This window comes from Phyllobates terribilis, unplaced genomic scaffold, assembly GCF_046119375.1.
Source record: "Phyllobates terribilis strain yellow unplaced genomic scaffold, ASM4611937v1 Scaffold_734__1_contigs__length_741531, whole genome shotgun sequence".
NCBI classification, from domain to species: domain Eukaryota; kingdom Metazoa; phylum Chordata; class Amphibia; order Anura; family Dendrobatidae; genus Phyllobates; species Phyllobates terribilis.
The window spans coordinates 465,308-486,795 of record NW_027363494.1 but is presented as its reverse complement, the minus strand read 5'-3'; the positions used below and the strand labels follow the sequence as shown (position 1 = coordinate 486,795).

At 45.0% G+C, this 21,488-nt stretch overlaps 16 non-coding genes across 16 annotated transcripts; all 16 read right to left on the bottom strand.

Moving 5' to 3' along the window:
- Nucleotides 1-553: 553 nt before the first annotated feature.
- On the bottom strand, nucleotides 554-744 carry LOC141237674 (U2 spliceosomal RNA). The gene has a single exon (XR_012303203.1). It is a non-coding gene; the product is annotated as a U2 spliceosomal RNA (small nuclear RNA).
- A 1,120-nt stretch (nucleotides 745-1,864) lies between these two features.
- LOC141237673 (U2 spliceosomal RNA) lies at nucleotides 1,865-2,055 on the bottom strand. Its single transcript, XR_012303202.1, has one exon. It is a non-coding gene; the product is annotated as a U2 spliceosomal RNA (small nuclear RNA).
- A 1,121-nt stretch (nucleotides 2,056-3,176) lies between these two features.
- Nucleotides 3,177-3,367, bottom strand: LOC141237672 (U2 spliceosomal RNA). The gene has a single exon (XR_012303201.1). It is a non-coding gene; the product is annotated as a U2 spliceosomal RNA (small nuclear RNA).
- Nucleotides 3,368-4,487: 1,120 nt separating this feature from the next.
- Nucleotides 4,488-4,678, bottom strand: LOC141237670 (U2 spliceosomal RNA). The gene has a single exon (XR_012303200.1). It is a non-coding gene; the product is annotated as a U2 spliceosomal RNA (small nuclear RNA).
- Nucleotides 4,679-5,799: 1,121 nt separating this feature from the next.
- LOC141237669 (U2 spliceosomal RNA) lies at nucleotides 5,800-5,990 on the bottom strand. Its single transcript, XR_012303199.1, has one exon. It is a non-coding gene; the product is annotated as a U2 spliceosomal RNA (small nuclear RNA).
- A 1,107-nt stretch (nucleotides 5,991-7,097) lies between these two features.
- Nucleotides 7,098-7,288, bottom strand: LOC141237668 (U2 spliceosomal RNA). Its single transcript, XR_012303198.1, has one exon. It is a non-coding gene; the product is annotated as a U2 spliceosomal RNA (small nuclear RNA).
- Nucleotides 7,289-8,409: 1,121 nt separating this feature from the next.
- Nucleotides 8,410-8,600, bottom strand: LOC141237666 (U2 spliceosomal RNA). The gene has a single exon (XR_012303196.1). It is a non-coding gene; the product is annotated as a U2 spliceosomal RNA (small nuclear RNA).
- Nucleotides 8,601-9,718: 1,118 nt separating this feature from the next.
- On the bottom strand, nucleotides 9,719-9,909 carry LOC141237665 (U2 spliceosomal RNA). The gene has a single exon (XR_012303195.1). It is a non-coding gene; the product is annotated as a U2 spliceosomal RNA (small nuclear RNA).
- Nucleotides 9,910-11,037: 1,128 nt separating this feature from the next.
- On the bottom strand, nucleotides 11,038-11,228 carry LOC141237664 (U2 spliceosomal RNA). Its single transcript, XR_012303194.1, has one exon. It is a non-coding gene; the product is annotated as a U2 spliceosomal RNA (small nuclear RNA).
- A 1,120-nt stretch (nucleotides 11,229-12,348) lies between these two features.
- LOC141237663 (U2 spliceosomal RNA) lies at nucleotides 12,349-12,539 on the bottom strand. The gene has a single exon (XR_012303193.1). It is a non-coding gene; the product is annotated as a U2 spliceosomal RNA (small nuclear RNA).
- A 1,127-nt stretch (nucleotides 12,540-13,666) lies between these two features.
- Nucleotides 13,667-13,857, bottom strand: LOC141237662 (U2 spliceosomal RNA). Its single transcript, XR_012303192.1, has one exon. It is a non-coding gene; the product is annotated as a U2 spliceosomal RNA (small nuclear RNA).
- A 1,120-nt stretch (nucleotides 13,858-14,977) lies between these two features.
- On the bottom strand, nucleotides 14,978-15,168 carry LOC141237660 (U2 spliceosomal RNA). Its single transcript, XR_012303190.1, has one exon. It is a non-coding gene; the product is annotated as a U2 spliceosomal RNA (small nuclear RNA).
- A 1,127-nt stretch (nucleotides 15,169-16,295) lies between these two features.
- On the bottom strand, nucleotides 16,296-16,486 carry LOC141237893 (U2 spliceosomal RNA). Its single transcript, XR_012303415.1, has one exon. It is a non-coding gene; the product is annotated as a U2 spliceosomal RNA (small nuclear RNA).
- Nucleotides 16,487-17,604: 1,118 nt separating this feature from the next.
- Nucleotides 17,605-17,795, bottom strand: LOC141237659 (U2 spliceosomal RNA). The gene has a single exon (XR_012303189.1). It is a non-coding gene; the product is annotated as a U2 spliceosomal RNA (small nuclear RNA).
- A 1,119-nt stretch (nucleotides 17,796-18,914) lies between these two features.
- On the bottom strand, nucleotides 18,915-19,105 carry LOC141237398 (U2 spliceosomal RNA). The gene has a single exon (XR_012302948.1). It is a non-coding gene; the product is annotated as a U2 spliceosomal RNA (small nuclear RNA).
- Nucleotides 19,106-20,226: 1,121 nt separating this feature from the next.
- Nucleotides 20,227-20,417, bottom strand: LOC141237658 (U2 spliceosomal RNA). The gene has a single exon (XR_012303188.1). It is a non-coding gene; the product is annotated as a U2 spliceosomal RNA (small nuclear RNA).
- Nucleotides 20,418-21,488: the final 1,071 nt, after the last annotated feature.

The window sequence follows — 21,488 nt, the reverse complement described above, 5'->3', positions numbered from 1 at the left end:
TTCTCTTTTATAGTCTGCAGGCATTAAATGAAAGAAGTCAGTGTTCCAGCAGAGGGAGACAACGTTTCAGAAAAGGCATTGTAGCAAACCAAAAAAGAAATTTTAAGCGCAGCAGAGTAACCAGCTCACATACCTGTTAGCTCAGGTGAGTTTAAAAGGCTGCTGTTGATAACAAGGGCATTTGCTAAATAGATGGTGTGTGTGCAACAATATACTGAAAGGTCAATTATATTGTGCAGCTTATCTCACCACCTGTAGTTATTTAGGTGAAAGCTCCAAAATGCTTGCCTAATATGTCTGTTTATCCAAAAGGAAGTATAGAGGGAGAGCTAGATAGATAGCATTGCATTACATTACATGGCAATGCAATGCACAGTTGCTGAAGTTGAACCAAAATGAGCTTGTCATCTGGCTTCTGCAACTTTTAACATGAAAAATCCAATGAGGAGAAGAAAAGCAAAGCCAAAGAGTCCATCCCAAAATCCGACAAACAAGCAAAATGAACAAAAAGCATTGAATTCAATTCTTTCTGATTTTAGAAACTGCATTAAAGAAGGGGTGCACCGGTCCTGGAGATACTGCAATACCAGGTCAATGCGTGGAGTGGACAGAGCAAGCTCTTTTTCCATCTCCCTGTTCTAAAAATCCATTTAATATATGGTCCCCAGATAGGGGACGTATCAGATATTAAACTGATAAGAACAGATACTACACTTGATCTTAGCCAAAAGGCCGAGAAGCGATAACCAGAATTGGTTTCCGACTACGGTGCCACCCAAGGATTCTGAAAAGTCCATTTGTGGAGATGGCCACCTGGACTCCCGTTAAGAAGACATGCTGTCAACCTCTAGATCCCTCACATGCCTGCACTTTTCGGCTTGCTGCTGCTGCAATCCACGCGTTTTAGATCTGCATAACTCCACCTCTTTTAGCACAGTACCCTCAACCCCCGGCTGTTCCCACCCGCCTCAACACCGTTGGAAGGGAGGAGAACCAATTAAGGCGGGGGGGGGGTGGAACGAGCAGCTGTCTACCCTTAGCAGGAGGGTTGCTGATTAATTACCTCTCCTGCTGCTGCTGCTGCTGGCTGTCCAGCAGCAGACTGAAGGTGGCTGCTGCTGTGCGCAGGTATATAAAGGCTCAGAGCCTATTATGACACGCGCAGCCAGCGTTCCATTGCCACATTCCGTCTACTGCAGGCGGGATACCTGGATGGCTGAATGTCACTGAGAAGCTCACAGAGACCGCCATAAGCAACAGTTTAAAAGAATGCCACAGACTAATCAACCAAACTTTTTGGGTTGGTTTCTCTTTTATAGTCTGCAGGCATTAAATGAAAGAAGTCAGTGTTCCAGCAGAGGGAGACAACGTTTCAGAAAAGGCATTGTAGCAAACCAAAAAAGAAATTTTAAGCGCAGCAGAGTAACCAGCTCACATACCTGTTAGCTCAGGTGAGTTTAAAAGGCTGCTGTTGATAACAAGGGCATTTGCTAAATAGATGGTGTGTGTGCAACAATATACTGAAAGGTCAATTATATTGTGCAGCTTATCTCACCACCTGTAGTTATTTAGGTGAAAGCTCCAAAATGCTTGCCTAATATGTCTGTTTATCCAAAAGGAAGTATAGAGGGAGAGCTAGATAGATAGCATTGCATTACATTACATTACATGGCAATGCAATGCACAGTTGCTGAAGTTGAACCAAAATGAGCTTGTCATCTGGCTTCTGCAACTTTTAACATGAAAAATCCAATGAGGAGAAGAAAAGCAAAGCCAAAGAGTCCATCCCAAAATCCGACAAACAAGCAAAATGAACAAAAAGCATTGAATTCAATTCTTTCTGATTTTAGAAACTGCATTAAAGAAGGGGTGCACCGGTCCTGGAGATACTGCAATACCAGGTCAATGCGTGGAGTGGACAGAGCAAGCTCTTTTTCCATCTCCCTGTTCTAAAAATCCATTTAATATATGGTCCCCAGATAGGGGACGTATCAGATATTAAACTGATAAGAACAGATACTACACTTGATCTTAGCCAAAAGGCCGAGAAGCGATAACCAGAATTGGTTTCCGACTACGGTGCCACCCAAGGATTCTGAAAAGTCCATTTGTGGAGATGGCCACCTGGACTCCCGTTAAGAAGACATGCTGTCAACCTCTAGATCCCTCACATGCCTGCACTTTTCGGCTTGCTGCTGCTGCAATCCACGCGTTTTAGATCTGCATAACTCCACCTCTTTTAGCACAGTACCCTCAACCCCCGGCTGTTCCCACCCGCCTCAACACCGTTGGAAGGGAGGAGAACCAATTAAGGCGGGGGGGGGGGTGGAACGAGCAGCTGTCTACCCTTAGCAGGAGGGTTGCTGATTAATTACCTCTCCTGCTGCTGCTGCTGCTGGCTGTCCAGCAGCAGACTGAAGGTGGCTGCTGCTGTGCGCAGGTATATAAAGGCTCAGAGCCTATTATGACACGCGCAGCCAGCGTTCCATTGCCACATTCCGTCTACTGCAGGCGGGATACCTGGATGGCTGAATGTCACTGAGAAGCTCACAGAGACCGCCATAAGCAACAGTTTAAAAGAATGCCACAGACTAATCAACCAAACTTTTTGGGTTGGTTTCTCTTTTATAGTCTGCAGGCATTAAATGAAAGAAGTCAGTGTTCCAGCAGAGGGAGACAACGTTTCAGAAAAGGCATTGTAGCAAACCAAAAAAGAAATTTTAAGCGCAGCAGAGTAACCAGCTCACATACCTGTTAGCTCAGGTGAGTTTAAAAGGCTGCTGTTGATAACAAGGGCATTTGCTAAATAGATGGTGTGTGTGCAACAATATACTGAAAGGTCAATTATATTGTGCAGCTTATCTCACCACCTGTAGTTATTTAGGTGAAAGCTCCAAAATGCTTGCCTAATATGTCTGTTTATCCAAAAGGAAGTATAGAGGGAGAGCTAGATAGATAGCATTGCATTACATTACATTACATGGCAATGCAATGCACAGTTGCTGAAGTTGAACCAAAATGAGCTTGTCATCTGGCTTCTGCAACTTTTAACATGAAAAATCCAATGAGGAGAAGAAAAGCAAAGCCAAAGAGTCCATCCCAAAATCCGACAAACAAGCAAAATGAACAAAAAGCATTGAATTCAATTCTTTCTGATTTTAGAAACTGCATTAAAGAAGGGGTGCACCGGTCCTGGAGATACTGCAATACCAGGTCAATGCGTGGAGTGGACAGAGCAAGCTCTTTTTCCATCTCCCTGTTCTAAAAATCCATTTAATATATGGTCCCCAGATAGGGGACGTATCAGATATTAAACTGATAAGAACAGATACTACACTTGATCTTAGCCAAAAGGCCGAGAAGCGATAACCAGAATTGGTTTCCGACTACGGTGCCACCCAAGGATTCTGAAAAGTCCATTTGTGGAGATGGCCACCTGGACTCCCGTTAAGAAGACATGCTGTCAACCTCTAGATCCCTCACATGCCTGCACTTTTCGGCTTGCTGCTGCTGCAATCCACGCGTTTTAGATCTGCATAACTCCACCTCTTTTAGCACAGTACCCTCAACCCCCGGCTGTTCCCACCCGCCTCAACACCGTTGGAAGGGAGGAGAACCAATTAAGGCGGGGGGGGGGTGGAACGAGCAGCTGTCTACCCTTAGCAGGAGGGTTGCTGATTAATTACCTCTCCTGCTGCTGCTGCTGCTGGCTGTCCAGCAGCAGACTGAAGGTGGCTGCTGCTGTGCGCAGGTATATAAAGGCTCAGAGCCTATTATGACACGCGCAGCCAGCGTTCCATTGCCACATTCCGTCTACTGCAGGCGGGATACCTGGATGGCTGAATGTCACTGAGAAGCTCACAGAGACCGCCATAAGCAACAGTTTAAAAGAATGCCACAGACTAATCAACCAAACTTTTTGGGTTGGTTTCTCTTTTATAGTCTGCAGGCATTAAATGAAAGAAGTCAGTGTTCCAGCAGAGGGAGACAACGTTTCAGAAAAGGCATTGTAGCAAACCAAAAAAGAAATTTTAAGCGCAGCAGAGTAACCAGCTCACATACCTGTTAGCTCAGGTGAGTTTAAAAGGCTGCTGTTGATAACAAGGGCATTTGCTAAATAGATGGTGTGTGTGCAACAATATACTGAAAGGTCAATTATATTGTGCAGCTTATCTCACCACCTGTAGTTATTTAGGTGAAAGCTCCAAAATGCTTGCCTAATATGTCTGTTTATCCAAAAGGAAGTATAGAGGGAGAGCTAGATAGATAGCATTGCATTACATTACATTACATGGCAATGCAATGCACAGTTGCTGAAGTTGAACCAAAATGAGCTTGTCATCTGGCTTCTGCAACTTTTAACATGAAAAATCCAATGAGGAGAAGAAAAGCAAAGCCAAAGAGTCCATCCCAAAATCCGACAAACAAGCAAAATGAACAAAAAGCATTGAATTCAATTCTTTCTGATTTTAGAAACTGCATTAAAGAAGGGGTGCACCGGTCCTGGAGATACTGCAATACCAGGTCAATGCGTGGAGTGGACAGAGCAAGCTCTTTTTCCATCTCCCTGTTCTAAAAATCCATTTAATATATGGTCCCCAGATAGGGGACGTATCAGATATTAAACTGATAAGAACAGATACTACACTTGATCTTAGCCAAAAGGCCGAGAAGCGATAACCAGAATTGGTTTCCGACTACGGTGCCACCCAAGGATTCTGAAAAGTCCATTTGTGGAGATGGCCACCTGGACTCCCGTTAAGAAGACATGCTGTCAACCTCTAGATCCCTCACATGCCTGCACTTTTCGGCTTGCTGCTGCTGCAATCCACGCGTTTTAGATCTGCATAACTCCACCTCTTTTAGCACAGTACCCTCAACCCCCGGCTGTTCCCACCCGCCTCAACACCGTTGGAAGGGAGGAGAACCAATTAAGGCGGGCGGGGGGGTGGAACGAGCAGCTGTCTACCCTTAGCAGGAGGGTTGCTGATTAATTACCTCTCCTGCTGCTGCTGCTGCTGGCTGTCCAGCAGCAGACTGAAGGTGGCTGCTGCTGTGCGCAGGTATATAAAGGCTCAGAGCCTATTATGACACGCGCAGCCAGCGTTCCATTGCCACATTCCGTCTACTGCAGGCGGGATACCTGGATGGCTGAATGTCACTGAGAAGCTCACAGAGACCGCCATAAGCAACAGTTTAAAAGAATGCCACAGACTAATCAACCAAACTTTTTGGGTTGGTTTCTCTTTTATAGTCTGCAGGCATTAAATGAAAGAAGTCAGTGTTCCAGCAGAGGGAGACAACGTTTCAGAAAAGGCATTGTAGCAAACCAAAAAAGAAATTTTAAGCGCAGCAGAGTAACCAGCTCACATACCTGTTAGCTCAGGTGAGTTTAAAAGGCTGCTGTTGATAACAAGGGCATTTGCTAAATAGATGGTGTGTGTGCAACAATATACTGAAAGGTCAATTATATTGTGCAGCTTATCTCACCACCTGTAGTTATTTAGGTGAAAGCTCCAAAATGCTTGCCTAATATGTCTGTTTATCCAAAAGGAAGTATAGAGGGAGAGCTAGATAGATAGCATTGCATTACATTACATTACATGGCAATGCAATGCACAGTTGCTGAAGTTGAACCAAAATGAGCTTGTCATCTGGCTTCTGCAACTTTTAACATGAAAAATCCAATGAGGAGAAGAAAAGCAAAGCCAAAGAGTCCATCCCAAAATCGGACAAACAAGCAAAATGAACAAAAAGCATTGAATTCAATTCTTTCTGATTTTAGAAACTGCATTAAAGAAGGGGTGCACCGGTCCTGGAGATACTGCAATACCAGGTCAATGCGTGGAGTGGACAGAGCAAGCTCTTTTTCCATCTCCCTGTTCTAAAAATCCATTTAATATATGGTCCCCAGATAGGGGACGTATCAGATATTAAACTGATAAGAACAGATACTACACTTGATCTTAGCCAAAAGGCCGAGAAGCGATAACCAGAATTGGTTTCCGACTACGGTGCCACCCAAGGATTCTGAAAAGTTCATTTGTGAAGATGGCCACCTGGACTCCCGTTAAGAAGACATGCTGTCAACCTCTAGATCCCTCACATGCCTGCACTTTTCGGCTTGCTGCTGCTGCAATCCACGCGTTTTAGATCTGCATAACTCCACCTCTTTTAGCACAGTACCCTCAACCCCCGGCTGTTCCCACCCGCCTCAACACCGTTGGAAGGGAGGAGAACCAATTAAGGCGGGGGGGGGGGGGTGGAACGAGCAGCTGTCTACCCTTAGCAGGAGGGTTGCTGATTAATTACCTCTCCTGCTGCTGCTGCTGCTGGCTGTCCAGCAGCAGACTGAAGGTGGCTGCTGCTGTGCGCAGGTATATAAAGGCTCAGAGCCTATTATGACACGCGCAGCCAGCGTTCCATTGCCACATTCCGTCTACTGCAGGCGGGATACCTGGATGGCTGAATGTCACTGAGAAGCTCACAGAGACCGCCATAAGCAACAGTTTAAAAGAATGCCACAGACTAATCAACCAAACTTTTTGGGTTGGTTTCTCTTTTATAGTCTGCAGGCATTAAATGAAAGAAGTCAGTGTTCCAGCAGAGGGAGACAACGTTTCAGAAAAGGCATTGTAGCAAACCAAAAAAGAAATTTTAAGCGCAGCACAGTAACCAGCTCAGGTGAGTTTAAAAGGCTGCTGTTGATAACAAGGGCATTTGCTAAATAGATGGTGTGTGTGCAACAATATACTGAAAGGTCAATTATATTGTGCAGCTTATCTCACCACCTGTAGTTATTTAGGTGAAAGCTCCAAAATGCTTGCCTAATATGTCTGTTTATCCAAAAGGAAGTATAGAGGGAGAGCTAGATAGATAGCATTGCATTACATTACATTACATGGCAATGCAATGCACAGTTGCTGAAGTTGAACCAAAATGAGCTTGTCATCTGGCTTCTGCAACTTTTAACATGAAAAATCCAATGAGGAGAAGAAAAGCAAAGCCAAAGAGTCCATCCCAAAATCCGACAAACAAGCAAAATGAACAAAAAGCATTGAATTCAATTCTTTCTGATTTTAGAAACTGCATTAAAGAAGGGGTGCACCGGTCCTGGAGATACTGCAATACCAGGTCAATGCGTGGAGTGGACAGAGCAAGCTCTTTTTCCATCTCCCTGTTCTAAAAATCCATTTAATATATGGTCCCCAGATAGGGGACGTATCAGATATTAAACTGATAAGAACAGATACTACACTTGATCTTAGCCAAAAGGCCGAGAAGCGATAACCAGAATTGGTTTCCGACTACGGTGCCACCCAAGGATTCTGAAAAGTCCATTTGTGGAGATGGCCACCTGGACTCCCGTTAAGAAGACATGCTGTCAACCTCTAGATCCCTCACATGCCTGCACTTTTCGGCTTGCTGCTGCTGCAATCCACGCGTTTTAGATCTGCATAACTCCACCTCTTTTAGCACAGTACCCTCAACCCCCGGCTGTTCCCACCCGCCTCAACACCGTTGGAAGGGAGGAGAACCAATTAAGGCGGGGGGGGGGGTGGAACGAGCAGCTGTCTACCCTTAGCAGGAGGGTTGCTGATTAATTACCTCTCCTGCTGCTGCTGCTGCTGGCTGTCCAGCAGCAGACTGAAGGTGGCTGCTGCTGTGCGCAGGTATATAAAGGCTCAGAGCCTATTATGACACGCGCAGCCAGCGTTCCATTGCCACATTCCGTCTACTGCAGGCGGGATACCTGGATGGCTGAATGTCACTGAGAAGCTCACAGAGACCGCCATAAGCAACAGTTTAAAAGAATGCCACAGACTAATCAACCAAACTTTTTGGGTTGGTTTCTCTTTTATAGTCTGCAGGCATTAAATGAAAGAAGTCAGTGTTCCAGCAGAGGGAGACAACGTTTCAGAAAAGGCATTGTAGCAAACCAAAAAAGAAATTTTAAGCGCAGCAGAGTAACCAGCTCACATACCTGTTAGCTCAGGTGAGTTTAAAAGGCTGCTGTTGATAACAAGGGCATTTGCTAAATAGATGGTGTGTGTGCAACAATATACTGAAAGGTCAATTATATTGTGCAGCTTATCTCACCACCTGTAGTTATTTAGGTGAAAGCTCCAAAATGCTTGCCTAATATGTCTGTTTATCCAAAAGGAAGTATAGAGGGAGAGCTAGATAGATAGCATTGCATTACATTACATTACATGGCAATGCAATGCACAGTTGCTGAAGTTGAACCAAAATGAGCTTGTCATCTGGCTTCTGCAACTTTTAACATGAAAAATCCAATGAGGAGAAGAAAAGCAAAGCCAAAGAGTCCATCCCAAAATCCGACAAACAAGCAAAATGAACAAAAAGCATTGAATTCAATTCTTTCTGATTTTAGAAACTGCATTAAAGAAGGGGTGCACCGGTCCTGGAGATACTGCAATACCAGGTCAATGCGTGGAGTGGACAGAGCAAGCTCTTTTTCCATCTCCCTGTTCTAAAAATCCATTTAATATATGGTCCCCAGATAGGGGACGTATCAGATATTAAACTGATAAGAACAGATACTACACTTGATCTTAGCCAAAAGGCCGAGAAGCGATAACCAGAATTGGTTTCCGACTACGGTGCCACCCAAGGATTCTGAAAAGTCCATTTGTGGAGATGGCCACCTGGACTCCCGTTAAGAAGACATGCTGTCAACCTCTAGATCCCTCACATGCCTGCACTTTTCGGCTTGCTGCTGCTGCAATCCACGCGTTTTAGATCTGCATAACTCCACCTCTTTTAGCACAGTACCCTCAACCCCCGGCTGTTCCCACCCGCCTCAACACCGTTGGAAGGGAGGAGAACCAATTAAGGCGGGGGGGGGGGTGGAACGAGCAGCTGTCTACCCTTAGCAGGAGGGTTGCTGATTAATTACCTCTCCTGCTGCTGCTGCTGGCTGTCCAGCAGCAGACTGAAGGTGGCTGCTGCTGTGCGCAGGTATATAAAGGCTCAGAGCCTATTATGACACGCGCAGCCAGCGTTCCATTGCCACATTCCGTCTACTGCAGGCGGGATACCTGGATGGCTGAATGTCACTGAGAAGCTCACAGAGACCGCCATAAGCAACAGTTTAAAAGAATGCCACAGACTAATCAACCAAACTTTTTGGGTTGGTTTCTCTTTTATAGTCTGCAGGCATTAAATGAAAGAAGTCAGTGTTCCAGCAGAGGGAGACAACGTTTCAGAAAAGGCATTGTAGCAAACCAAAAAAGAAATTTTAAGCGCAGCAGAGTAACCAGCTCACATACCTGTTAGCTCAGGTGAGTTTAAAAGGCTGCTGTTGATAACAAGGGCATTTGCTAAATAGATGGTGTGTGTGCAACAATATACTGAAAGGTCATTTATATTGTGCAGCTTATCTCACCACCTGTAGTTATTTAGGTGAAAGCTCCAAAATGCTTGCCTAATATGTCTGTTTATCCAAAAGGAAGTATAGAGGGAGAGCTAGATAGATAGCATTGCATTACATTACATTACATGGCAATGCAATGCACAGTTGCTGAAGTTGAACCAAAATGAGCTTGTCATCTGGCTTCTGCAACTTTTAACATGAAAAATCCAATGAGGAGAAGAAAAGCAAAGCCAAAGAGTCCATCCCAAAATCCGACAAACAAGCAAAATGAACAAAAAGCATTGAATTCAATTCTTTCTGATTTTAGAAACTGCATTAAAGAAGGGGTGCACCGGTCCTGGAGATACTGCAATACCAGGTCAATGCGTGGAGTGGACAGAGCAAGCTCTTTTTCCATCTCCCTGTTCTAAAAATCCATTTAATATATGGTCCCCAGATAGGGGACGTATCAGATATTAAACTGATAAGAACAGATACTACACTTGATCTTAGCCAAAAGGCCGAGAAGCGATAACCAGAATTGGTTTCCGACTACGGTGCCACCCAAGGATTCTGAAAAGTCCATTTGTGGAGATGGCCACCTGGACTCCCGTTAAGAAGACATGCTGTCAACCTCTAGATCCCTCACATGCCTGCACTTTTCGGCTTGCTGCTGGTGCAATCCACGCGTTTTAGATCTGCATAACTCCACCTCTTTTAGCACAGTACCCTCAACCCCCGGCTGTTCCCACCCGCCTCAACACCGTTGGAAGGGAGGAGAACCAATTAAGGCGGGGGGGGGGGGGGGGGGTGGAACGAGCAGCTGTCTACCCTTAGCAGGAGGGTTGCTGATTAATTACCTCTCCTGCTGCTGCTGCTGCTGGCTGTCCAGCAGCAGACTGAAGGTGGCTTCTGCTGTGCGCAGGTATATAAAGGCTCAGAGCCTATTATGACACGCGCAGCCAGCGTTCCATTGCCACATTCCGTCTACTGCAGGCGGGATACCTGGATGGCTGAATGTCACTGAGAAGCTCACAGAGACCGCCATAAGCAACAGTTTAAAAGAATGCCACAGACTAATCAACCAAACTTTTTGGGTTGGTTTCTCTTTTATAGTCTGCAGGCATTAAATGAAAGAAGTCAGTGTTCCAGCAGAGGGAGACAACGTTTCAGAAAAGGCATTGTAGCAAACCAAAAAAGAAATTTTAAGCGCAGCAGAGTAACCAGCTCACATACCTGTTAGCTCAGGTGAGTTTAAAAGGCTGCTGTTGATAACAAGGGCATTTGCTAAATAGATGGTGTGTGTGCAACAATATACTGAAAGGTCAATTATATTGTGCAGCTTATCTCACCACCTGTAGTTATTTAGGTGAAAGCTCCAAAATGCTTGCCTAATATGTCTGTTTATCCAAAAGGAAGTATAGAGGGAGAGCTAGATAGATAGCATTGCATTACATTACATTACATGGCAATGCAATGCACAGTTGCTGAAGTTGAACCAAAATGAGCTTTTCATCTGGCTTCTGCAAATTTTAACATGAAAAATCCAATGAGGAGAAGAAAAGCAAAGCCAAAGAGTCCATCCCAAAATCCGACAAACAAGCAAAATGAACAAAAAGCATTGAATTCAATTCTTTCTGATTTTAGAAACTGCATTAAAGAAGGGGTGCACCGGTCCTGGAGATACTGCAATACCAGGTCAATGCGTGGAGTGGACAGAGCAAGCTCTTTTTCCATCTCCCTGTTCTAAAAATCCATTTAATATATGGTCCCCAGATAGGGGACGTATCAGATATTAAACTGATAAGAACAGATACTACACTTGATCTTAGCCAAAAGGCCGAGAAGCGATAACCAGAATTGGTTTCCGACTACGGTGCCACCCAAGGATTCTGAAAAGTCCATTTGTGGAGATGGCCACCTGGACTCCCGTTAAGAAGACATGCTGTCAACCTCTAGATCCCTCACATGCCTGCACTTTTCGGCTTGCTGCTGCTGCAATCCACGCGTTTTAGATCTGCATAACTCCACCTCTTTTAGCACAGTACCCTCAACCCCCGGCTGTTCCCACCCGCCTCAACACCGTTGGAAGGGAGGAGAACCAATTAAGGCGGGGGGGGGGTAGAACGAGCAGCTGTCTACCCTTAGCAGGAGGGTTGCTGATTAATTACCTCTCCTGCTGCTGCTGCTGCTGGCTGTCCAGCAGCAGACTGAAGGTGGCTGCTGCTGTGCGCAGGTATATAAAGGCTCAGAGCCTATTATGACACGCGCAGCCAGCGTTCCATTGCCACATTCCGTCTACTGCAGGCGGGATACCTGGATGGCTGAATGTCACTGAGAAGCTCACAGAGACCGCCATAAGCAACAGTTTAAAAGAATGCCACAGACTAATCAACCAAACTTTTTGGGTTGGTTTCTCTTTTATAGTCTGCAGGCATTAAATGAAAGAAGTCAGTGTTCCAGCAGAGGGAGACAACGTTTCAGAAAAGGCATTGTAGCAAACCAAAAAAGAAATTTTAAGCGCAGCAGAGTAACCAGCTCACATACCTGTTAGCTCAGGTGAGTTTAAAAGGCTGCTGTTGATAACAAGGGCATTTGCTAAATAGATGGTGTGTGTGCAACAATATACTGAAAGGTCATTTATATTGTGCAGCTTATCTCACCACCTGTAGTTATTTAGGTGAAAGCTCCAAAATGCTTGCCTAATATGTCTGTTTATCCAAAAGGAAGTATAGAGGGAGAGCTAGATAGATAGCATTGCATTACATTACATTACATGGCAATGCAATGCACAGTTGCTGAAGTTGAACCAAAATGAGCTTGTCATCTGGCTTCTGCAACTTTTAACATTAAAAATCCAATGAGGAGAAGAAAAGCAAAGCCAAAGAGTCCATCCCAAAATCCGACAAACAAGCAAAATGAACAAAAAGCATTGAATTCAATTCTTTCTGATTTTAGAAACTGCATTATAGAAGGGGTGCACCGGTCCTGGAGATACTGCAATACCAGGTCAATGCGTGGAGTGGACAGAGCAAGCTCTTTTTCCATCTCCCTGTTCTAAAAATCCATTTAATATATGGTCCCCAGATAGGGGACGTATCAGATATTAAACTGATAAGAACAGATACTACACTTGATCTTAGCCAAAAGGCCGAGAAGCGATAACCAGAATTGGTTTCCGACTACGGTGCCACCCAAGGATTCTGAAAAGTCCATTTGTGGAGATGGCCACCTGGACTCCCGTTAAGAAGACATGCTGTCAACCTCTAGATCCCTCACATGCCTGCACTTTTCGGCTTGCTGCTGGTGCAATCCACGCGTTTTAGATCTGCATAACTCCACCTCTTTTAGCACAGTACCCTCAACCCCCGGCAGTTCCCACCCGCCTCAACACCGTTGGAAGGGAGGAGAACCAATTAAGGCGGGGAGGGGTGGGGGGGTGGAACGAGCAGCTGTCTACCCTTAGCAGGAGGGTTGCTGATTAATTACCTCTCCTGCTGCTGCTGCTGCTGGCTGTCCAGCAGCAGACTGAAGGTGGCTTCTGCTGTGCGCAGGTATATAAAGGCTCAGAGCCTATTATGACACGCGCAGCCAGCGTTCCATTGCCACATTCCGTCTACTGCAGGCGGGATACCTGGATGGCTGAATGTCACTGAGAAGCTCACAGAGACCGCCATAAGCAACAGTTTAAAAGAATGCCACAGACTAATCAACCAAACTTTTTGGGTTGGTTTCTCTTTTATAGTCTGCAGGCATTAAATGAAAGAAGTCAGTGTTCCAGCAGAGGGAGACAACGTTTCAGAAAAGGCATTGTAGCAAACCAAAAAAGAAATTTTAAGCGCAGCAGAGTAACCAGCTCACATACCTGTTAGCTCAGGTGAGTTTAAAAGGCTGCTGTTGATAACAAGGGCATTTGCTAAATAGATGGTGTGTGTGCAACAATATACTGAAAGGTCAATTATATTGTGCAGCTTATCTCACCACCTGTAGTTATTTAGGTGAAAGCTCCAAAATGCTTGCCTAATATGTCTGTTTATCCAAAAGGAAGTATAGAGGGAGAGCTAGATAGATAGCATTGCATTACATTACATTACATGGCAATGCAATGCACAGTTGCTGAAGTTGAACCAAAATGAGCTTGTCATCTGGCTTCTGCAACTTTTAACATGAAAAATCCAATGAGGAGAAGAAAAGCAAAGCCAAAGAGTCCATCCCAAAATCCGACAAACAAGCAAAATGAACAAAAAGCATTGAATTCAATTCTTTCTGATTTTAGAAACTGCATTATAGAAGGGGTGCACCGGTCCTGGAGATACTGCAATACCAGGTCAATGCGTGGAGTGGACAGAGCAAGCTCTTTTTCCATCTCCCTGTTCTAAAAATCCATTTAATATATGGTCCCCAGATAGGGGACGTATCAGATATTAAACTGATAAGAACAGATACTACACTTGATCTTAGCCAAAAGGCCGAGAAGCGATAACCAGAATTGGTTTCCGACTACGGTGCCACCCAAGGATTCTGAAAAGTCCATTTGTGGAGATGGCCACCTGGACTCCCGTTAAGAAGACATGCTGTCAACCTCTAGATCCCTCACATGCCTGCACTTTTCGGCTTGCTGCTGCTGCAATCCACGCGTTTTAGATCTGCATAACTCCACCTCTTTTAGCACAGTACCCTCAACCCCCGGCTGTTCCCACCCGCCTCAACACCGTTGGAAGGGAGGAGAACCAATTAAGGCGGGGGGGGGGTAGAACGAGCAGCTGTCTACCCTTAGCAGGAGGGTTGCTGATTAATTACCTCTCCTGCTGCTGCTGCTGCTGGCTGTCCAGCAGCAGACTGAAGGTGGCTGCTGCTGTGCGCAGGTATATAAAGGCTCAGAGCCTATTATGACACGCGCAGCCAGCGTTCCATTGCCACATTCCGTCTACTGCAGGCGGGATACCTGGATGGCTGAATGTCACTGAGAAGCTCACAGAGACCGCCATAAGCAACAGTTTAAAAGAATGCCACAGACTAATCAACCAAACTTTTTGGGTTGGTTTCTCTTTTATAGTCTGCAGGCATTAAATGAAAGAAGTCAGTGTTCCAGCAGAGGGAGACAACGTTTCAGAAAAGGCATTGTAGCAAACCAAAAAAGAAATTTTAAGCGCAGCAGAGTAACCAGCTCACATACCTGTTAGCTCAGGTGAGTTTAAAAGGCTGCTGTTGATAACAAGGGCATTTGCTAAATAGATGGTGTGTGTGCAACAATATACTGAAAGGTCATTTATATTGTGCAGCTTATCTCACCACCTGTAGTTATTTAGGTGAAAGCTCCAAAATGCTTGCCTAATATGTCTGTTTATCCAAAAGGAAGTATAGAGGGAGAGCTAGATAGATAGCATTGCATTACATTACATTACATGGCAATGCAATGCACAGTTGCTGAAGTTGAACCAAAATGAGCTTGTCATCTGGCTTCTGCAACTTTTAACATTAAAAATCCAATGAGGAGAAGAAAAGCAAAGCCAAAGAGTCCATCCCAAAATCCGACAAACAAGCAAAATGAACAAAAAGCATTGAATTCAATTCTTTCTGATTTTAGAAACTGCATTATAGAAGGGGTGCACCGGTCCTGGAGATACTGCAATACCAGGTCAATGCGTGGAGTGGACAGAGCAAGCTCTTTTTCCATCTCCCTGTTCTAAAAATCCATTTAATATATGGTCCCCAGATAGGGGACGTATCAGATATTAAACTGATAAGAACAGATACTACACTTGATCTTAGCCAAAAGGCCGAGAAGCGATAACCAGAATTGGTTTCCGACTACGGTGCCACCCAAGGATTCTGAAAAGTCCATTTGTGGAGATGGCCACCTGGACTCCCGTTAAGAAGACATGCTGTCAACCTCTAGATCCCTCACATGCCTGCACTTTTCGGCTTGCTGCTGGTGCAATCCACGCGTTTTAGATCTGCATAACTCCACCTCTTTTAGCACAGTACCCTCAACCCCCGGCAGTTCCCACCCGCCTCAACACCGTTGGAAGGGAGGAGAACCAATTAAGGCGGGGAGGGGTGGGGGGGTGGAACGAGCAGCTGTCTACCCTTAGCAGGAGGGTTGCTGATTAATTACCTCTCCTGCTGCTGCTGCTGCTGGCTGTCCAGCAGCAGACTGAAGGTGGCTTCTGCTGTGCGCAGGTATATAAAGGCTCAGAGCCTATTATGACACGCGCAGCCAGCGTTCCATTGCCACATTCCGTCTACTGCAGGCGGGATACCTGGATGGCTGAATGTCACTGAGAAGCTCACAGAGACCGCCATAAGCAACAGTTTAAAAGAATGCCACAGACTAATCAACCAAACTTTTTGGGTTGGTTTCTCTTTTATAGTCTGCAGGCATTAAATGAAAGAAGTCAGTGTTCCAGCAGAGGGAGACAACGTTTCAGAAAAGGCATTGTAGCAAACCAAAAAAGAAATTTTAAGCGCAGCAGAGTAACCAGCTCACATACCTGTTAGCTCAGGTGAGTTTAAAAGGCTGCTGTTGATAACAAGGGCATTTGCTAAATAGATGGTGTGTGTGCAACAATATACTGAAAGGTCAATTATATTGTGCAGCTTATCTCACCACCTGTAGTTATTTAGGTGAAAGCTCCAAAATGCTTGCCTAATATGTCTGTTTATCCAAAAGGAAGTATAGAGGGAGAGCTAGATAGATAGCATTGCATTACATTACATTACATGGCAATGCAATGCACAGTTGCTGAAGTTGAACCAAAATGAGCTTGTCATCTGGCTTCTGCAACTTTTAACATGAAAAATCCAATGAGGAGAAGAAAAGCAAAGCCAAAGAGTCCATCCCAAAATCCGACAAACAAGCAAAATGAACAAAAAGCATTGAATTCAATTCTTTCTGATTTTAGAAACTGCATTATAGAAGGGGTGCACCGGTCCTGGAGATACTGCAATACCAGGTCAATGCGTGGAGTGGACAGAGCAAGCTCTTTTTCCATCTCCCTGTTCTAAAAATCCATTTAATATATGGTCCCCAGACAGGGGACGTATCAGATATTAAACTGATAAGAACAGATACTACACTTGATCTTAGCCAAAAGGCCGAGAAGCGATAACCAGAATTGGTTTCCGACTACGGTGCCACCCAAGGATTCTGAAAAGTCCATTTGTGGAGATGGCCACCTGGACTTCCGTTAAGAAGACATGCTGTCAACCTCTAGATCCCTCACATGCCTGCACTTTTCGGCTTGCTGCTGGTGCAATCCACGCGTTTTAGATCTGCATAACTCCACCTCTTTTAGCACAGTACCCTCAACCCCCGGCTGTTCCCACCCGCCTCAACACCGTTGGAAGGGAGGAGAACCAATTAAGGCGGGGGGGGTGGAACGAGCAGCTGTCTACCCTTAGCAGGAGGGTTGCTGATTAATTACCTCTCCTGCTGCTGCTGCTGCTGGCTGTCCAGCAGCAGACTGAAGGTGGCTGCTGCTGTGCGCAGGTATATAAAGGCTCAGAGCCTATTATGACACGCGCAGCCAGCGTTCCATTGCCACATTCCGTCTACTGCAGGCGGGATACCTGGATGGCTGAATGTCACTGAGAAGCTCACAGAGACCGCCATAAGCAACAGTTTAAAAGAATGCCACAGACTAATCAACCAAACTTTTTGGGTTGGTTTCTCTTTTATAGTCTGCAGGCATTAAATGAAAGAAGTCAGTGTTCCAGCAGAGGGAGACAACGTTTCAGAAAAGGCATTGTAGCAAACCAAAAAAGAAATTTTAAGCGCAGCAGAGTAACCAGCTCACATACCTGTTAGCTCAGGTGAGTTTAAAAGGCTGCTGTTGATAACAAGGGCATTTGCTAAATAGATGGTGTGTGTGCAACAATATACTGAAAGGTCAATTATATTGTGCAGCTTATCTCACCACCTGTAGTTATTTAGGTGAAAGCTCCAAAATGCTTGCCTAATATGTCTGTTTATCCAAAAGGAAGTATAGAGGGAGAGCTAGATAGATAGCATTGCATTACATTACATTACATGGCAATGCAATGCACAGTTGCTGAAGTTGAACCAAAATGAGCTTGTCATCTGGCTTCTGCAACTTTTAACATGAAAAATCCAATGAGGAGAAGAAAAGCAAAGCCAAAGAGTCCATCCCAAAATCCGACAAACAAGCAAAATGAACAAAAAGCATTGAATTCAATTCTTTCTGATTTTAGAAACTGCATTAAAGAAGGGGTGCACCGGTCCTGGAGATACTGCAATACCAGGTCAATGCGTGGAGTGGACAGAGCAAGCTCTTTTTCCATCTCCCTGTTCTAAAAATCCATTTAATATATGGTCCCCAGATAGGGGACGTATCAGATATTAAACTGATAAGAACAGATACTACACTTGATCTTAGCCAAAAGGCCGAGAAGCGATAACCAGAATTGGTTTCCGACTACGGTGCCACCCAAGGATTCTGAAAAGTCCATTTGTGGAGATGGCCACCTGGACTCCCGTTAAGAAGACATGCTGTCAACCTCTAGATCCCTCACATGCCTGCACTTTTCGGCTTGCTGCTGCTGCAATCCACGCGTTTTAGATCTGCATAACTCCACCTCTTTGAGCACAGTACCCTCAACCCCCGGCTGTTCCCACCCGCCTCAACACCGTTGGAAGGGAGGAGAACCAATTAAGGCGGGGGGGGGTGGAACGAGCAGCTGTCTACCCTTAGCAGGAGGGTTGCTGATTAATTACCTCTCCTGCTGCTGCTGCTGCTGGCTGTCCAGCAGCAGACTGAAGGTGGCTGCTGCTGTGCGCAGGTATATAAAGGCTCAGAGCCTATTATGACATGCGCAGCCAGCGTTCCATTGCCACATTCCGTCTACTGCAGGCGGGATACCTGGATGGCTGAATGTCACTGAGAAGCTCACAGAGACCGCCATAAGCAACAGTTTAAAAGAATGCCACAGACTAATCAACCAAACTTTTTGGGTTGGTTTCTCTTTTATAGTCTGCAGGCATTAAATGAAAGAAGTCAGTGTTCCAGCAGAGGGAGACAACGTTTCAGAAAAGGCATTGTAGCAAACCAAAAAAGAAGTTTTAAGCGCAGCAGAGTAACCAGCTCACATACCTGTTAGCTCAGGTGAGTTTAAAAGGCTGCTGTTGATAACAAGGGCATTTGCTAAATAGATGGTGTGTGTGCAACAATATACTGAAAGGTCAATTATATTGTGCAGCTTATCTCACCACCTGTAGTTATTTAGGTGAAAGCTCCAAAATGCTTGCCTAATATGTCTGTTTATCCAAAAGGAAGTATAGAGGGAGAGCTAGATAGATAGCATTGCATTACATTACATTACATGGCAATGCAATGCACAGTTGCTGAAGTTGAACCAAAATGAGCTTGTCATCTGGCTTCTGCAACTTTTAACATGAAAAATCCAATGAGGAGAAGAAAAGCAAAGCCAAAGAGTCCATCCCAAAATCCGACAAACAAGCAAAATGAACAAAAAGCATTGAATTCAATTCTTTCTGATTTTAGAAACTGCATTAAAGAAGGGGTGCACCGGTCCTGGAGATACTGCAATACCAGGTCAATGCGTGGAGTGGACAGAGCAAGCTCTTTTTCCATCTCCCTGTTCTAAAAATCCATTTAATATATGGTCCCCAGATAGGGGACGTATCAGATATTAAACTTATAAGAACAGATACTACACTTGATCTTAGCCAAAAGGCTGAGAAGCGATAACCAGAATTGGTTTCCGACTACGGTGCCACCCAAGGATTCTGAAAAGTCCATTTGTGGAGATGGCCACCTGGACTCCCGTTAAGAAGACATGCTGTCAACCTCTAGATCCCTCACATGCCTGCACTTTTCGGCTTGCTGCTGCTGCAATCCACGCGTTTTAGATCTGCATAACTCCACCTCTTTTAGCACAGTACCCTCAACCCCCGGCTGTTCCCACCCGCCTCAACACCGTTGGAAGGGAGGAGAACCAATTAAGGCGGGGGGGGGGGTGGAACGAGCAGCTGTCTACCCTTAGCAGGAGGGTTGCTGATTAATTACCTCTCCTGCTGCTGCTGCTGCTGGCTGTCCAGCAGCAGACTGAAGGTGGCTGCTGCTGTGCGCAGGTATATAAAGGCTCAGAGCCTATTATGACACGCGCAGCCAGCGTTCCATTGCCACATTCCGTCTACTGCAGGCGGGATACCTGGATGGCTGAATGTCACTGAGAAGCTCACAGAGACCGCCATAAGCAACAGTTTAAAAGAATGCCACAGACTAATCAACCAAACTTTTTGGGTTGGTTTCTCTTTTATAGTCTGCAGGCATTAAATGAAAGAAGTCAGTGTTCCAGCAGAGGGAGACAACGTTTCAGAAAAGGCATTGTAGCAAACCAAAAAAGAAATTTTAAGTGCAGCAGAGTAACCAGCTCACATACCTGTTAGCTCAGGTGAGTTTAAAAGGCTGCTGTTGATAACAAGGGCATTTGCTAAATAGATGGTGTGTGTGCAACAATATACTGAAAGGTCAATTATATTGTGCAGCTTATCTCACCACCTGTAGTTATTTAGGTGAAAGCTCCAAAATGCTTGCCTAATATGTCTGTTTATCCAAAAGGAAGTATAGAGGGAGAGCTAGATAGATAGCATTGCATTACATTACATTACATGGCAATGCAATGCACAGTTGCTGAAGTTGAACCAAAATGAGCTTGTCATCTGGCTTCTGCAACTTTTAACATGAAAAATCCAATGAGGAGAAGAAAAGCAAAGCCAAAGAGTCCATCCCAAAATCCGACAAACAAGCAAAATGAACAAAAAGCATTGAATTCAATTCTTTCTGATTTTAGAAACTGCATTAAAGAAGGGGTGCACCGGTCCTGGAGATACTGCAATACCAGGTCAATGCGTGGAGTGGACAGAGCAAGCTCTTTTTCCATCTCCCTGTTCTAAAAATCCATTTAATATATGGTCCCCAGATAGGGGACGTATCAGATATTAAACTGATAAGAACAGATACTACACTTGATCTTAGCCAAAAGGCCGAGAAGCGATAACCAGAATTGGTTTCCGACTACGGTGCCACCCAAGGATTCTGAAAAGTCCATTTGTGGAGATGGCCACCTGGACTCCCGTTAAGAAGACATGCTGTCAACCTCTAGATCCCTCACATGCCTGCACTTTTCGGCTTGCTGCTGCTGCAATCCACGCGTTTTAGATCTGCATAACTCCACCTCTTTTAGCACAGTACCCTCAACCCCCGGCTGTTCCCACCCGCCTCAACACCGTTGGAAGGGAGGAGAACCAATTAAGGCGGGGGGGGGGGGTGGAACGAGCAGCTGTCTACCCTTAGCAGGAGGGTTGCTGATTAATTACCTCTCCTGCTGCTGCTGCTGCTGGCTGTCCAGCAGCAGACTGAAGGTGGCTGCTGCTGTGCGCAGGTATATAAATGCTCAGAGCCTATTATGACACGCGCAGCCAGCGTTCCATTGCCACATTCCGTCTACTGCAGGCGGGATACCTGGATGGCTGAATGTCACTGAGAAGCTCACAGAGACCGCCATAAGCAACAGTTTAAAAGAATGCCACAGACTAATCAACCAAACTTTTTGGGTTGGTTTCTCTTTTATAGTCTGCAGGCATTAAATGAAAGAAGTCAGTGTTCCAGCAGAGGGAGACAACGTTTCAGAAAAGGCATTGTAGCAAACCAAAAAAGAAATTTTAAGCGCAGCAGAGTAACCAGCTCACATACCTGTTAGCTCAGGTGAGTTTAAAAGGCTGCTGTTGATAACAAGGGCATTTGCTAAATAGATGGTGTGTGTGCAACAATATACTGAAAGGTCAATTATATTGTGCAGCTTATCTCACCACCTGTAGTTATTTAGGTGAAAGCTCCAAAATGCTTGCCTAATATGTCTGTTTATCCAAAAGGAAGTATAGAGGGAGAGCTAGATAGATAGCATTGCATTACATTACATTACATGGCAATGCAATGCACAGTTGCTGAAGTTGAACCAAAATGAGCTTGTCATCTGGCTTCTGCAACTTTTAACATGAAAAATCCAATGAGGAGAAGAAAAGCAAAGCCAAAGAGTCCATCCCAAAATCCGACAAACAAGCAAAATG